Source organism: Miniopterus natalensis, chromosome 3, assembly GCF_054644295.1.
Source record: "Miniopterus natalensis isolate mMinNat1 chromosome 3, mMinNat1.hap1, whole genome shotgun sequence".
Classification (NCBI taxonomy): domain Eukaryota; kingdom Metazoa; phylum Chordata; class Mammalia; order Chiroptera; family Miniopteridae; genus Miniopterus; species Miniopterus natalensis.
The window spans coordinates 51,288,116-51,302,043 of NC_142083.1; the positions used below are offsets into that span (position 1 = coordinate 51,288,116).

General features: G+C 35.2%; 1 long non-coding RNA gene across 1 annotated transcript in view; it reads left to right on the forward strand.

The window, feature by feature from the left end:
- LOC107539607 (uncharacterized) overlaps positions 1–12,784 on the forward strand; it is a 308,699-nt gene extending 295,915 nt beyond the window's left edge. Inside the window, exons 3-4 of the long non-coding RNA XR_001603421.2 lie at positions 8,531–8,705; positions 12,701–12,784. This is a non-coding gene — a long non-coding RNA (uncharacterized LOC107539607). The remainder of the gene's footprint in view (positions 1–8,530; positions 8,706–12,700) is intronic.
- Positions 12,785–13,928: the final 1,144 nt, after the last annotated feature.

Here is a 13,928-nt window from a genome sequence, read left to right on the forward strand (position 1 = left end):
CTGCTCAAGTTTATAACAAAACATAATAGCATAGTCTTGATTGGAATTCCAGACTTCTAATTTTTTAATATCTTTTTTTTAAAGATTTTTAATTGATTTTTAGAGAGAAAGGAAGGAAGTGGGAGAGAGAGAAACAGATGAGAAAGCGAAACATTGATGGGCTGCCTCCTGCAAGCTCCCTACAGGGATCGAGTCCACACCCAGGCATGTGCCCTGAACCTGGGAACCTTTTGGTGTATGGGACGATGCCTGACCAAATGAGCCACACCAGCCAGGGCTAATTTTTAAATATCTTTTCCTTTTTGTACCCCATTCCATCACCAGATTAGTCTCTAAATAAATAGGTCCTTGTCTCCACTAAACCTGTGTTTAAGTGTGATGCTCCAGTAAATTTTATTTGTCCTGTAGATTACTGTCTGCATTTGTAATCCATTTAGCTAAAAGACCTTTTATAAGTTTTATAATCCGTCTTTGCATAGAAAGTCCTGACAAAGTAAGTTCAGGATAATGGGATGATTCATTTTTATATTGAAAACCTTGATTTGAGAAGAGGTAAACTATTCTGAGTCACATTAATATTGAGAGAATTTTAATGTGTCAACGTGCTTGCAAAGTTGATTATATTTCAAAACCTCAAATTTCTGTCCTTGAGATTGTTTTAAGGAACAAGTAGATAACGTAATATTAAAATGGAAAAATATGAGCAAATGTTAAATGAAAAATTAAGAATAAAATGTTTAGGTAACCATATCTCAAAATGTATGGAATTCTGGACCAAAATTATCTGACTACTGAGCTCTGTTCTTGAGTCTACCAATTATTGTATGACATGAATTCTAGGGTTGAAAAGACTAAAAAATTCAGGTTATTCATTCCCTGGCTCTAAGAGAGAACTCATTAAACTATTTTACTCAGGTGAGAATAGATTCTCTTCCTAATGTTCTTTATCTGTACAAAATAGAGAATGATCATGTGTCAAGAACACATATCAAGTCATGTATGAAAAGTACTTCTAGCTTGTTACATGAAGGATACCAGGTATAAAGGACACTTTGCTTTTTTCTACATCAGGTCCTTAGAAGATATTTTGTTTTCTGCTAGGCTGTCATAAGACCTTTCGCACTTACCATTGTGTTGTGATTGAATTTGTTTTCCGTGAATGATGCCTCCTGGAATACCTTCACAGTACAGCGACTTAGTTTAGAAAGTGCTCATTGGAAAAGAGACATGGCTTCTATGGCAACAGCAACAGCATAAAGATAATGAAGCTTGGGGAAGCAAAGGGATACAGATGTTAAATAGTGACACTTTCTGAGCCTAACAACCATGGCAACACTATAGGACAGCTGCTTTAAAGAACACTTTAAAAAAATTTAGAGGCTCCTAACTGCACTGAATATGTAGTGCAGTATATCAAATAGTTCACAGTGAACATTATGCATAATTGTTCTGTATTGTGTTTTGAAGGGAAGGAATAATGTTTCACACCGTGTGCCCTGTTTTTCACTGCAGTGATCTATTCATTGAATTAGAAGACATTTTTTTCTTCACATATTGTAGAAAATGGATTCAGAATCTGCATGATAATAGTTCCTCTGATTAAGTTACTTTGACAGGCCATCTGTAAATTCTTCTTTTATCCTCACATGTGTTCTTTCTGTTATAAAATAACAGAATTATAGTGTAACAGTATCTTTCTGGTCCTTCTTCCTACCTGGACATGTAGAATAGTTGATCAATGGCCCTTGGTATTTGGCCATTGAGCCTGGGACATAACATCTGTGGTGTGCCAGGGATGGTGACAAAGCAGACACTTTCTTGTGCTCAGACATATCTCTCTACCAGCTGGAGAGGGATACACCTCCCATTCTCATGGTGACAAATGATCAAACCTGCATGGCATCAAGCCTGTACTTCTTGTAGAACCTGGATATTACTCCATTCCCTCTAGCTGATGTCTTACAGTATGAGGGCAGCAGTTTTAGGGTTTCTGACTTCTCACCTATGGCCTGCAGCTCTCAGAGCTGCCTTGGAGAGTCCCCAGAGTTGACCTGAGCAGAGGGATAAAGTCCTCCAGCAACTTCTCACCAATCCAGGTTCCCTACCTACTACTTAAGTCCTTTTAGGTCCACCATGACTGCAGTTTTCTCTTTATTGGTACTTTTTTCTCTTTATCAGTTTATCTGTAGTTAGAGTTAATGCCCAGTAACTATTCCACAATCCTAATAATTATTATCTGTAAAATTAAGTAATTGAAACACTTTCCCTTGATAGCTCTCTGATTTTACCAATTTAATTCTCACTTCCCATTCATTCACATCTGTAAAAATAATCATGGCAATAAAACTTTTAGAAGAGAACATAGAAGTAAATGTTCATGGTCTTCAGTTAGGCAATGCCTTCTTAGATTCAACAGCAACTTTATAAGCAGTAAAATAGAAAAATGTTAACTTTAACTTGGACTTCATCAAAATTAAAAATTTTGTGTTTCAAAGAACACCATCAGATAGGTGAAAAGACAGCTTACAAACTGAGAGAAAATATTTGTAAGTCATATATTTGAAAATATCTTCAGACAATATAAAGAATTCTTACAACTCCATAATAAAATGATAATCTAATTTAAAATGAGCAAAGGATAAGAACAGATGTTCCACCAAAAAATGTATATACAAATAATCAACAAGCACTGAGCAATGAAGAGATGCTCAACATCATTAACCATTGGGGAAATGCAAATCAAAACAACAATGAGATACTACTTTACATTTGCTAAAATAGCTGTAATAAAAAAGACAGACAATAGCAAGTGCTGTCAAGGATGTAGAAAAGTTGGAACCCTCATACATTGCTTGTGGGAAAGTCAACTTCTACAGCCACTTTGGAAAACAGTTTGGCATTTCCTCAAAATGTTAAACATAGAGTTACCTTGTGACCCAGCAAATACACTCCTGGGTATATACCCAAGAGAATGTGACAACCCATGTCTAAGCAAAAACTTATACATGAATGTTCATTATTCATTATTGCCAAAACGTAGATACAACCTAATGTCTATCAACTGATGAATGGATAGACAGAATGTTGTGTATCCATACAATGGAACATTATTTGGCCATAAAAAGAAATAAAGTACTGATATATGCTACAACATGGATGAACCTCAAAAACATTATGCTGAGTGAAAGAAGCCAGTCACAAGATTCCACTTATATTAAAATACAGAATAAGCAAATTCGTAGAGACAGAAAGTAGATTAATGGTTGGCTAGGCTTTGCAGGAGAGGGAAGGAGGGAAGAGGGTGAGAAGTAACTGCTGTTAGGTATGGGGTTTCTTTTGGTGATGATAAAAATGTTTTAAAATTAGACTATGGTGATTGTTGCACAATTCTGTAAATATCCTAAATTCCATTGAATTATGTACTTATACAGACTTAAACAGGTGAACTTTATGGTATAAATTATATCCCAATAAAACTATTAAAAATAATTATGATATAATAACTGAAAACAATGACATTAGGTAATATTTTATGATTTATTATTTTCCTTGTAGAACAATGATTAGACTATTAATAAAAACATTTTAAAAAGAAAGCAAAAAAATGCATATTGGATTTTGGCAGTGACCCAGGTATTCAGATGCTGTTCACTAAGGTACTGTAGGTCAAAACAGAGATTATCAGGAGGTTATATAAAATAAGAACCTGGCTCAGAGTGCCAATATCAATTACAAGTGAATAGCTAAACTGATTTTATTGATCAGGATTGGATCAGGGAGAGGTAGAGGGGCCATTAGGGCCATCGTGCTTAAAAGAAAATATTGTTTTTATTGGTAGCAAAAGATTTAAAAAATCAAAGGTTTGGCATAAACCACAACCTTGGGTGCATACTTTATCTGGAGAAGTGCTTCTCAAAGAGTGATCTAGGTAAGGTCAATTTACACCAGCAGTTTGAAGGGACAGACCTCAGAGGGGAGGGAGGTGAGAGGGGGAAGGGAAGAGATTGACCAAAGAACATATATGCATAGCCCACGGACACAGACAATAGTGTGGTGAAGGCCTGGGGAGGGGGTGGGGGCTGGGTGGAGTGGGCCAAAGGTGGGGAAAGTGGGGGACTTGTGTAATACTGTCAACCATAAAAATAAATAAATAAAAATAAAATAAAAACAAAAATATCAATTTCACCCTAGACCTATGAATCAAATCTTTGGAAAGGGGGATGTTAAAAGATGGAAGAAATCTGCAATTTTAATAATGTTACTGGGTGATTTTCTCTCTCTCCATCTTTATTGAGGTATAATTGACAAATAAAAATTATATATGTTTTAGGAGCAGGACTTGGATTTGGCATTTTGATATACATATATGTTGTAAAATAATTGCAGCAATCAAACTAATTAATCCATCACTCTACGTAATTAGCTGATTCTTATTCAACTAAAATTGAAAACATCAATATAGACTAGAAAAAAGCCTGTTGATTGGATTTATGACTTCTGTTCTACTATGTCCCTAGAATATAGCAAAGCTTAACTTGAAGTATTTATCAGGGCTTTTACTGTAATTTCAAATGAAAAAAGACAGTTTAAACCATCGAAAAGAACTAGTTTAAAGAATGAACAAATTGTTCTGGCCCTAGGTCATCTACTTATCCTTCCCAACAAATACACAAATACTTGCCTCGTCACCTTTTTTTTACCACAATAGAAATATGTTATATATGATGGTTTGGTGTAGTTGAAAGAGCATATTTTGTACTTACTTTTGGTATATTATGGATTAAATAGCTTTTTATGTGTTAGTGTGAGAATTTAACTACATTTGCAATAATGTTTCCATTAGAAAAGGCTTTTCATGTTCATGATAACCTACTTACCGAATGAATGTTAGGATTATTTACTGCTCACGTGGATTATCTTTTAGGGAAAAAGCAATCAAGAAGTTGCTTCTCTCTTTAGTAAAATGACCCCCAAAAGATTAGACAAACTAGTAGTAACAGTACTAGTATTTTTAAAAGTTGACTTAAATGTTTACAGTTTATTTTGATTATTTGCCTTAGGTTTTATGAGGCCAGCTAATTATATTAATAAATGGCATGTATTAATACTGTGCATTTCATCAAGTGAGATAACGTTGCTTAAAATGCCTATAAATATTTGAAATTCATATTTTGAGCTAATGATTTGTTTTTCAAAGGTTTGCTTACTTCTAAAATGAATATAGAACTGGGTGCAACTTTAAGATATATCCTAAAGTATAGAAAAAAATATTATCCATGTTTACTTAAGACAAACAGAATATTTCAATCAAAGACTTTTTTATTATGGTTATCTATTATATATTAATTTAAACACCCTATTTCTGGATGCTAATATTGAAACTTGAAAACTGTTAAAAAATTACTCACTAATTAAAGATATTAACTCATAGCAAATTAGAATCACTAGAAGCATTTTTAAAGGCAAAACAAAACAAAGATGCCTTTTTTCAAATTTTTATTCTATATGATACTATAAGTCCTAGCTAACAACATAAGGAAGGAAAAATAAATAAAACTTCAAAAATTGAAAAGAAATAAAATTGTCTTTATCCACAAATAATATGTTTGAAAGAAAATCCACAAGAATCTGCAGACAAGGACATTTGGAAAATATGGAAATATCTATGATAAAAGAACTGCTAGTGGTCCAAAGCCCATGTGTTCAATGCTTCAAAAGGCCAAAACTCAAAACATCATAGTTCAGAGTAAGGAAAGGTTTATTGATTGAGAAGATGCCAACCAAGAAAATGAAAGACTTAGTGTTACCTCAAATCCATCTTAAGAAAGTACAGACTTCAGGCTTCTTTTATGTCAAGGGAAGGGGAAATGGGAGAGTCAAGAGGTGATTGACCACTGCAGACATCTGGGTACCAGTAGGGGTCCCAGGAAGATTGTGCTAGGTGATATGAATTTGATCACAAGGTTCCTGCAAATCTTTGGTAAACAATACTTCCCTTATCTCCTCAAACCATAAGCAGAATTCCTCTAATGGTTAGTATGTCTATATGCAAGATTAAGCAGAAGCTATTAGGCCAAAGGCTATGAGAACAAAGCAGGCTTGAACAAGACAGAGTCAGAGAGACCAAGCATTTCACTCTGTTACAGAACCTTTAGAATTTATAGTGTTCAGCAATTTGCTAAGCACAAAATTAACAATAAAAATTCAATATAAAAAAAACCCCTCAGAGTTTCTGTGTAACAGCACAACCTTATAGAAATGCAGTATGAGAAGTATAACTCAAAGGAACAATTAAGAAAGAACGAGGAGCAGGGGGAGAGAGAGAAATTAAAAGATACTTATGGTAAAAAAAAAACTCACAAAACTTTTCCTTTCTTCATGTATGAAATTATGAAACTTTCCCGGCCAGTGTGGCTCACTGTTGAGCATTGACCTATGATCCAGGAGATCATGGTTCAATTCCCAGTCAGGGCACATGCCTGGATTGGGGGCTTGATCCCTGATGGGGGACGTGCAGGAAGCAGCCGATCAATGACTCTCATCATTGATGTTTCTGTCTCCCTCTCTCCCTCTCCCTCTCTCTGAAATCAATAAAGACTTTTTTAAAAATTATGAAACTTTATTTAAAGATAGTGATGAGACGATCTGAGCATTTGGAGAGATATACCATATTCATGGATAGGAACACTCCTAAAAATATGAACTCCTCAAATTTATCTAAAAATTCAATGCCATTCCAATCAAAATTCCTAGAGAGTTTTCTGTTAAAATGTACAAAAGTGTACAGCAATTTCTTCAAAGAACAGTCATATATTTTAGAGAAATACTTGTATATATGTACACAGATATTCATTACAGCATTGCTTGGAATAGTAAAAAATGAAAAATAACCTGCCTTCTAGTCAGGGAAGAGATAACTGTAGGTTGTTATTACTTGACAGTTAAAATGAATCACTGGCGTAAATCTGCATATATCAGTATTAATAGATTTGAAAAACAAAATATTCAATGAAAAAGGCAAATTACATATGATTTAAAATATGTGAACTTAAAATCAAAGTAAGATTATGTATATTATTTTATGCATGTAGTAAAATTATGTAGTCTTGCATGGAATTAATTCTCCAAAACTTTAGGATATCTCAGGAAAAGATGAGAGGAAAGGCATGGGTGTGGAATTAGAGCTTTAGCTGTATCTGTAATATTATTAAAGAATAAAGAAATGTGAAGAAAAGAAGGTCTAATATTAACATCTGTTAGATCTGGGTAGCAAATAATTAGCTTCTGTTATATTTGAAATATTTCAAAAAACAAGATCAATAAATAAAAATTGATTTGTAGAGTAGAGTTTTCAATACTGGTCAACTCTTTTAAATGAACTGGAATAAAGCCCTATACTTAGTTTAGATTCTCTCATCAATATTTGCCATATCTGAAAGCTGGACAGATGGCAAATATAATATTCTTTCTCCTTGACAGATGGATGAACTGGAAGGTTTAATTACTTTATCCTAGTTACATAATAAGTAGCTCTGGAAATGAAATATTTTGGTCAGTAACTTTGGGGTTTGGCCACCACACAAAATGTCAGAGCACATTGCCTAGCCTTAGTTTTTACCTTGAAACAATGTAACATTTATATATATATGTTCTACTACCTGTACAAAACAGAAACCCTCTGTCTTCATGTGTAATCAGACACTGTAGAACAGGAAAAAATGTTCTTAAAATGTTAGTTTATCTTACAACTGCTGTTGTAAATGAGCTTTTTATTCTGACATATTTCAAATAAAAGATAATTTATTAATTTTTTTTAAAGTGAGAGCTTTTGACATTAAAGCGAAGCAAAGAGTAAATCAAGTCTCTACCAGAGCATTTGATTTTCCCACTCCAGATATGGGTATTTAGGGCAAAGAGCATCTGGCTTATATTCAGGAGACATAACTTTTCTTCTCAAGACTTTCACTAGCTAACCATGGCCTGTATCAATTCTGTAAGTCTTCCAAGGTCTGTAAGATTAGAGAAGAATGATATATCAGGTTGAGAGAATAGCATTAATTTTAAAACATTACTTGTTTGGAATGTAGCAAAGAGACTGCTAGAGCTGGAAGGACATGTTTATGGAAGCCATTGTACCATAGTAGCGGATGAGACTGAGGAGGCTTTGGATTTTACTCTGCAGCAATTTTTTTTTAAAAAATATATCTTTATTGATTTCAGAGAGAGGAATGGAGAGGGAGAGAGAGTGATAGAAACATCAATGATGAGAGAGTCACTGATCGAGTCCACAATCTGGGTATGTGCCCTGACCAGGAATCGAACCCCGATCGCCTGGATCCTAGGTCGATGCTCAACTGCTGAGCCACGTCTGGCCGGGATCTGCAGCAATTTTTGAGAATTTTTGAGGAATGGTGCTGTGCTATCTTCATTATACTTTTCTTGGGAATATTGCCATTCAGTAACTATAAGCAGCATATAGAGAAACCATATATTATCAGGTCAACTAAATAGACACTTCTTTTTCTCACAGAACAAGAAATCAGGAGGTGGACAAGCCAAAGCAGGTGCTGCCCCTCCAGACAGTTATCAAGGACTCAGGTTCCTTCTAGCCTCCTGTTTCACCAGCCTTAGCCTGAAGCTTTTGTCTTCATTTTCTCTGGATGGCAGCTTCACCTCCAAGCAGAAAAAAAAGGGAAACTCAAAAGGTAAACCGTTCATTTCAAATTAACAATAATGAAACCCCATCTAGTAGACTTATGCTTACATTCATTGGCTAGAAGTGGCTCACAGGAAATCTGGGGCAGTCTGTGTTGTGTTCTGTTGTGTGTGTGTATTTTACTATTTTATTGAAGTATAATTTACATACAATAAGCTGCATGTATATAAAGTATAAACTATATACAGTTTGATGAGTATGAAATCATTGCAATAATTAAGATACCAAGTATTTTAGGAGATGAATTTTTTAAAATGGGAACTTTGTCGCCTGAATAAGTCCAGCTTCTTTTAGAAGGGAAAAACAGATATTTAAGAGGCAACTAGCAATACCTGCTACAATTTCTAGATTCATAGATTCTCCCAGTGGTGCCCTTCCAAGTGGTTCTCTCAGTACAGCTCGGTGGACCCCAAGAGAGCTTGTGGGGAGAGAGCCAGGACAGGAGCTTGCCTTGGGATTGGTCTGGCCTAAGACTGCTTTGGTTGGCAGTGTGACATAGAGGCAAGTGTAGTTTTAAGAGTCAGGCCAGGGTTCAAATCCCAGATCCCTCTATTATCTCATTGTGTAGTTTTGAATGATTTGGTTCAATGAGTACTTATTGAGCACCAACTATATGCCAGGCACGCTGCCACTCCTTGCCCATAAAGCAGTAAAAAGGGCAGACACGGTTCATCCCTTCACAGAGCTTACTTTCTTGTGGTGACTAAGCCTTTTGTATAAACAGGAGTTGTGAGAAGGATAATTTTAGTTCTTACAACATGTAAATGCTTGATAAATGGTAATTGTTCAGAAGCTGTCCTAGATTTGGTTTCATTCTCCTGAAACTAGTATTTACATTTGGGAGCTTGGATCTCTCCACTAGAAGTTCTTTTGGATTAGTCCCAGGAGTTCTGGGCTCTTTTTGGAGCTAATTAAGGCCAACTATATTCTCTCTCCCCCCAACTGTGATCTTAAACCTCATTGGGTTAAGAGCACATGACCTAGTTTCTTCCCTCAAGAAAGTTCTAAAATATGTTCTTGGAATCTCAGATATTCCCTGCCTCTGAAAATCCTTCTATTTTGAAGTCACTCAAGGGCTGGAACATATTTTCCCCACCCCTCTGTGGGTAACTGATCTCCTTTTCTAGCAGCATTAACCTGGGAATGATTCTAGCACTCCAGAGACTTTAGAGCACCTGGAATGCTGGAATATCACCCTAAATTATAGGGACCTTGATTCTAGACCACAAGATCCCTGATTTCTCTTATTGGTATGAAGAAATGCTGGGAAGATCAACAGTTCTTATATATTTTTTGCCTTTTGATAACATCAAAAATATTAGAGTATTATGATTAGCTCTTATTTAGTAACTACTGTGCTATGAGATAAACAATATATATATGCTCATTTCATGATCTTGGGATGATTCCCATTTTACAGAAAGGACACTGAGTCTGTAGAGATGAGAACCCTATCCAAGGTCACTTAACTCACAGTGGGTAGAGCTGGGATTCATACACAGCTCTATCTGACTTCAGATCTCATTTTTTAAACCACTATGCTTTTACTGTGGCCGTTTTTGGAATTACCTTGGGAAATATTTATCACAGTCATCTTTGGACATAGTTTTGTGGAAATCCCAAATAACATAATGGTCAGCTCTATTTCCTTTTTAAAACTCACAATTCAGCGACATGTCCAGGAAAAGTTGCTGTCTTTGCCAAGCTCCTGGATTCTTTGCCTTGAGCCTGGCTATTTGCTCCCTGGCCTGGCCCTGTGGGCATTTGCCAGTTCTGAGAGCTTGGTGCATACTCTGCCCTGATGGAGACCAGAGCTGGGCTCACTACACACACCTGCCTCTCTAGGACTGCCTCCCTCAAAGACTCTGGAGTCCTTCCCTTTTCTCAGCCCAGAACCAGTTGTGTCTGAAATTGCTTGCATGGCACTTCTAGTGTATCCCTCTAAATTTTTAAGTGAGTTGAAGGGTAAGGAATGGAGGAAAGGCAAAATAAAAATCCTATTAATGTCCAAAAAGCATGTTAAAGGCATTTCAGCTGAACTTTTTCATAATCCACTGCTGGCCCTGTGGTGATTTTTCCCAAATATTGCATATTTTGGGCGTACTCTACTAAGTATTATCTATCTGTTTATCTAAAATTCAAATTTAATTGGGTGACCTGTATTTTATCTGGAAACCCCAAGTTGAACAATGTATTTATCATGATTCTGACTGCCTAGACCTGGGTTCCTATTTGTTGTCGCATTCCTCTCCATGGGCGATGATACAGACTCGTCCGATCCCTGTCTCTGAAGAGGCAACTCACAGGCTGCCACTTCCCTGATCTTTGTCCTTCCAGTCAGAAGATTACCTTCTTCCTCTGAAGAAGTGGCATCATGCTTTGACTTTTCAGATATTTTGATGTCATCAAATTCAAATATATATCATCATTCATCTTCAATAGCTGCTTAGTTTTCCACAGTTTGGATATACCATAATTTATTTAAACTACCCATTATTGATGAATAATAAAGCTTATTTCCTGTTTTCTGTGTTAACATTTTTACTGTTTAATAAGGGCTGAGAAATTAATAAGGTAGGAATGAATTAAAATGTTGCATTGGAAGTGATTTTACATACCGTTTTTTAAAGGAAACATTCTTTCTTTAGCATAGATTTCCAGATATAGAATTGTCTAGAGGAGCAGGGGTGGCCATCGGATATGGGTGTATTAAGTTTTGATAAGTTTTATCAAACTTCCTTCCAGACTGGTAGTGTCATTTTATACTCTTACCAACATATATGAGAATGTTTGTTTTGGGTCCAATAGCTATAATTAATAGCTGTAATCATTGTCAATTTGATAGAATAATATAGTTTGTAATGACATTATTGTTTTAATTTCTACTTCTTTAATTAATGATGAGGTTGAGATTTTGGTAAATTTATTGACCTATTAACTATATAAATATGATTTTATATCTAAACATATGTAATTTGTTTAAGTCTTTTAAATAGCACCTGGCACAAAATGAGTGCTATGTAAGTGATTGGTATTTTATTATTTAGTATTCATTTTAGTTTCGTTTTATAAATTGCCTTCATTATCCTTTACTTATTTTCTATTGATAGTTATTTTTAAATTGTCTCTTAACAGGAGTATTGAGTTCCTGTTGATCCCAGAGTCAATGAAAAGGGTGGTATTTGTGGTTCCCCCCCACACCCCACACCCCAGTATGGACTTTATTAGCTTTCCACCTTTATTTTTCTAGCTTGTCTTTTTTCTACCTAGATGCATGTACAAGTTATTTTTATATCTGAAATGTTAAAATTTCAAGAGGTGTTGGCCTTTTTTCATTAGTCTTCCATATTAGGGAACCTTTTTGTTCTAACATCTTTCAATTTTCTTTTATTATATCTTTAGTTATTGCTTCTATCTCATTTTCTTCTGATATTTTCTGAATACTAATTAATAACATTGGATTTTTTATTTTTAGCATTCATTTATAACATTTTTTCTCATCTTTTAATTTCCTACTCCTTTTCTCTGCATTCTGAAAGAAACTTTTAGGTTTATCCTCACATCACTAATTTTATTTTCTGTAGTGTCGATTCTTTTCTAACTGCCTCCACTCTAGATTAATAGAGTGCTGCCTTTTACCCAAGTAAACTTTCATCTAGTTTTTAATCTAACCTCTTATAGTTCAAGTTTTCTTAATTTTACTGGAGACATGAAGCACACATTTTCTAATATTTACTTCTATTTCTTATAAAGTAGGTAACTTTTAAATTTTGCTTTTTAAAAATCTTGAATGTTGTCTTCAATTTATTATGCCTTAGAATATTATTATAACCTCATCCCAGTATTTTTTTTTTTTCTCCCTGCTTCTCATTCTTGTGTGAGCAGTGGGGTACTCATGTTTTGGTTTTGCTCACAAAGTAGTAGGTTAGACTGTAGCTTTAAGCTTTCAGGCTTGACTACAGCTTGATATCATTTCTATTGTAGGTTGACAGATTCATCTTCCACAGGCTGCAAGGCCGAAGAAGGAGGTGAACACCTGGGGGTCCAGTAGAGGAATGTCGACTGTGCAGTGTTTTCTCTCCGTATTTGGTGAAGGTACTGTACAGGTGTCAGATTTCTGGGTCCAGTTTTCTCTACTGCCTATTCCTTAGCCGATTTGCCTCAACTGTGCCCAACTTCCTTCCCAGCTTCAATCTTACCATTTGGTATGGCTCCTCTAAGAATTCAGCTTCAAGAAACAGTCCTTTCAAATGCCAGTGATTTGCCCCAGCCAACTGAATCCCAAGGGTGCATTCACTTTCTGCTGTATATTCAGCCACCATATTTTGTCCCTCCAGAGAAACCCCTGTGCACAGGGAATTTGAGAGTTATTCCTTGGTGACTGGTCTTATTTGCTTTTTATCTGATCTATTTTATTTATAGCTGAAACTCCTATAAGTTTCTGCTTTGTGGATGGAATCTCTCTGGCTTCTAACTTGAAAGTGACTCTTCTTGTTGTTTATAACATATGAACATTGCTATGGAAATCTGAGAATACAGGGTGTGAGTCACCTGCACTGATTCACACGTCTGATTCTTTTAACATTAGCTTGTTGAGTTGAACACAACAGACATTCAAAGTATAGCTAATGACTGAATGAAGAATGAATATAATCTTGAACTTACAGAGTGCTAATTGTCTTTATATGATGTTTGTATTATTCTTGCATGTGTTGAAATCTTTGAGGTTTTTTTCATATTTCTAGATACTTTAAATTACAATAATGATGATCAGGTTCTGATTGGTGGAAAAATGGAACTACTCTTGAAATAAATTCAAATATTTATTTCTTCATTTGTAAAATAAATTTTGACTGCATCCCTTCAATGTGTAGTCCCCTATGTTATGCACAACAGATATAAGGATGAATAAAATATGTCTCCTACCCTCCTGCAGAAACTTCACATTATAATAATAGGATAATTAATTGGCAGCAACTGCTTTTTTTTTTCTAGGTCAACCATCAGAATTTTTTGGTGTGCTTTTTTTTTAACGGAAGTACTCAGAATAATGAAATGTCTTTTTCTCTCTGGCAGTGGAAGTCTTGTTTATTTGAATAAATCAATGAAGGAATTATTTTACCAGGGGCTTATAAGAGATTGGGAAAATGTTTATCTCACTAATCCTAGGGTAACGGAGAGAGAATTTCCTCTCTTCTATGATTCCTAGACT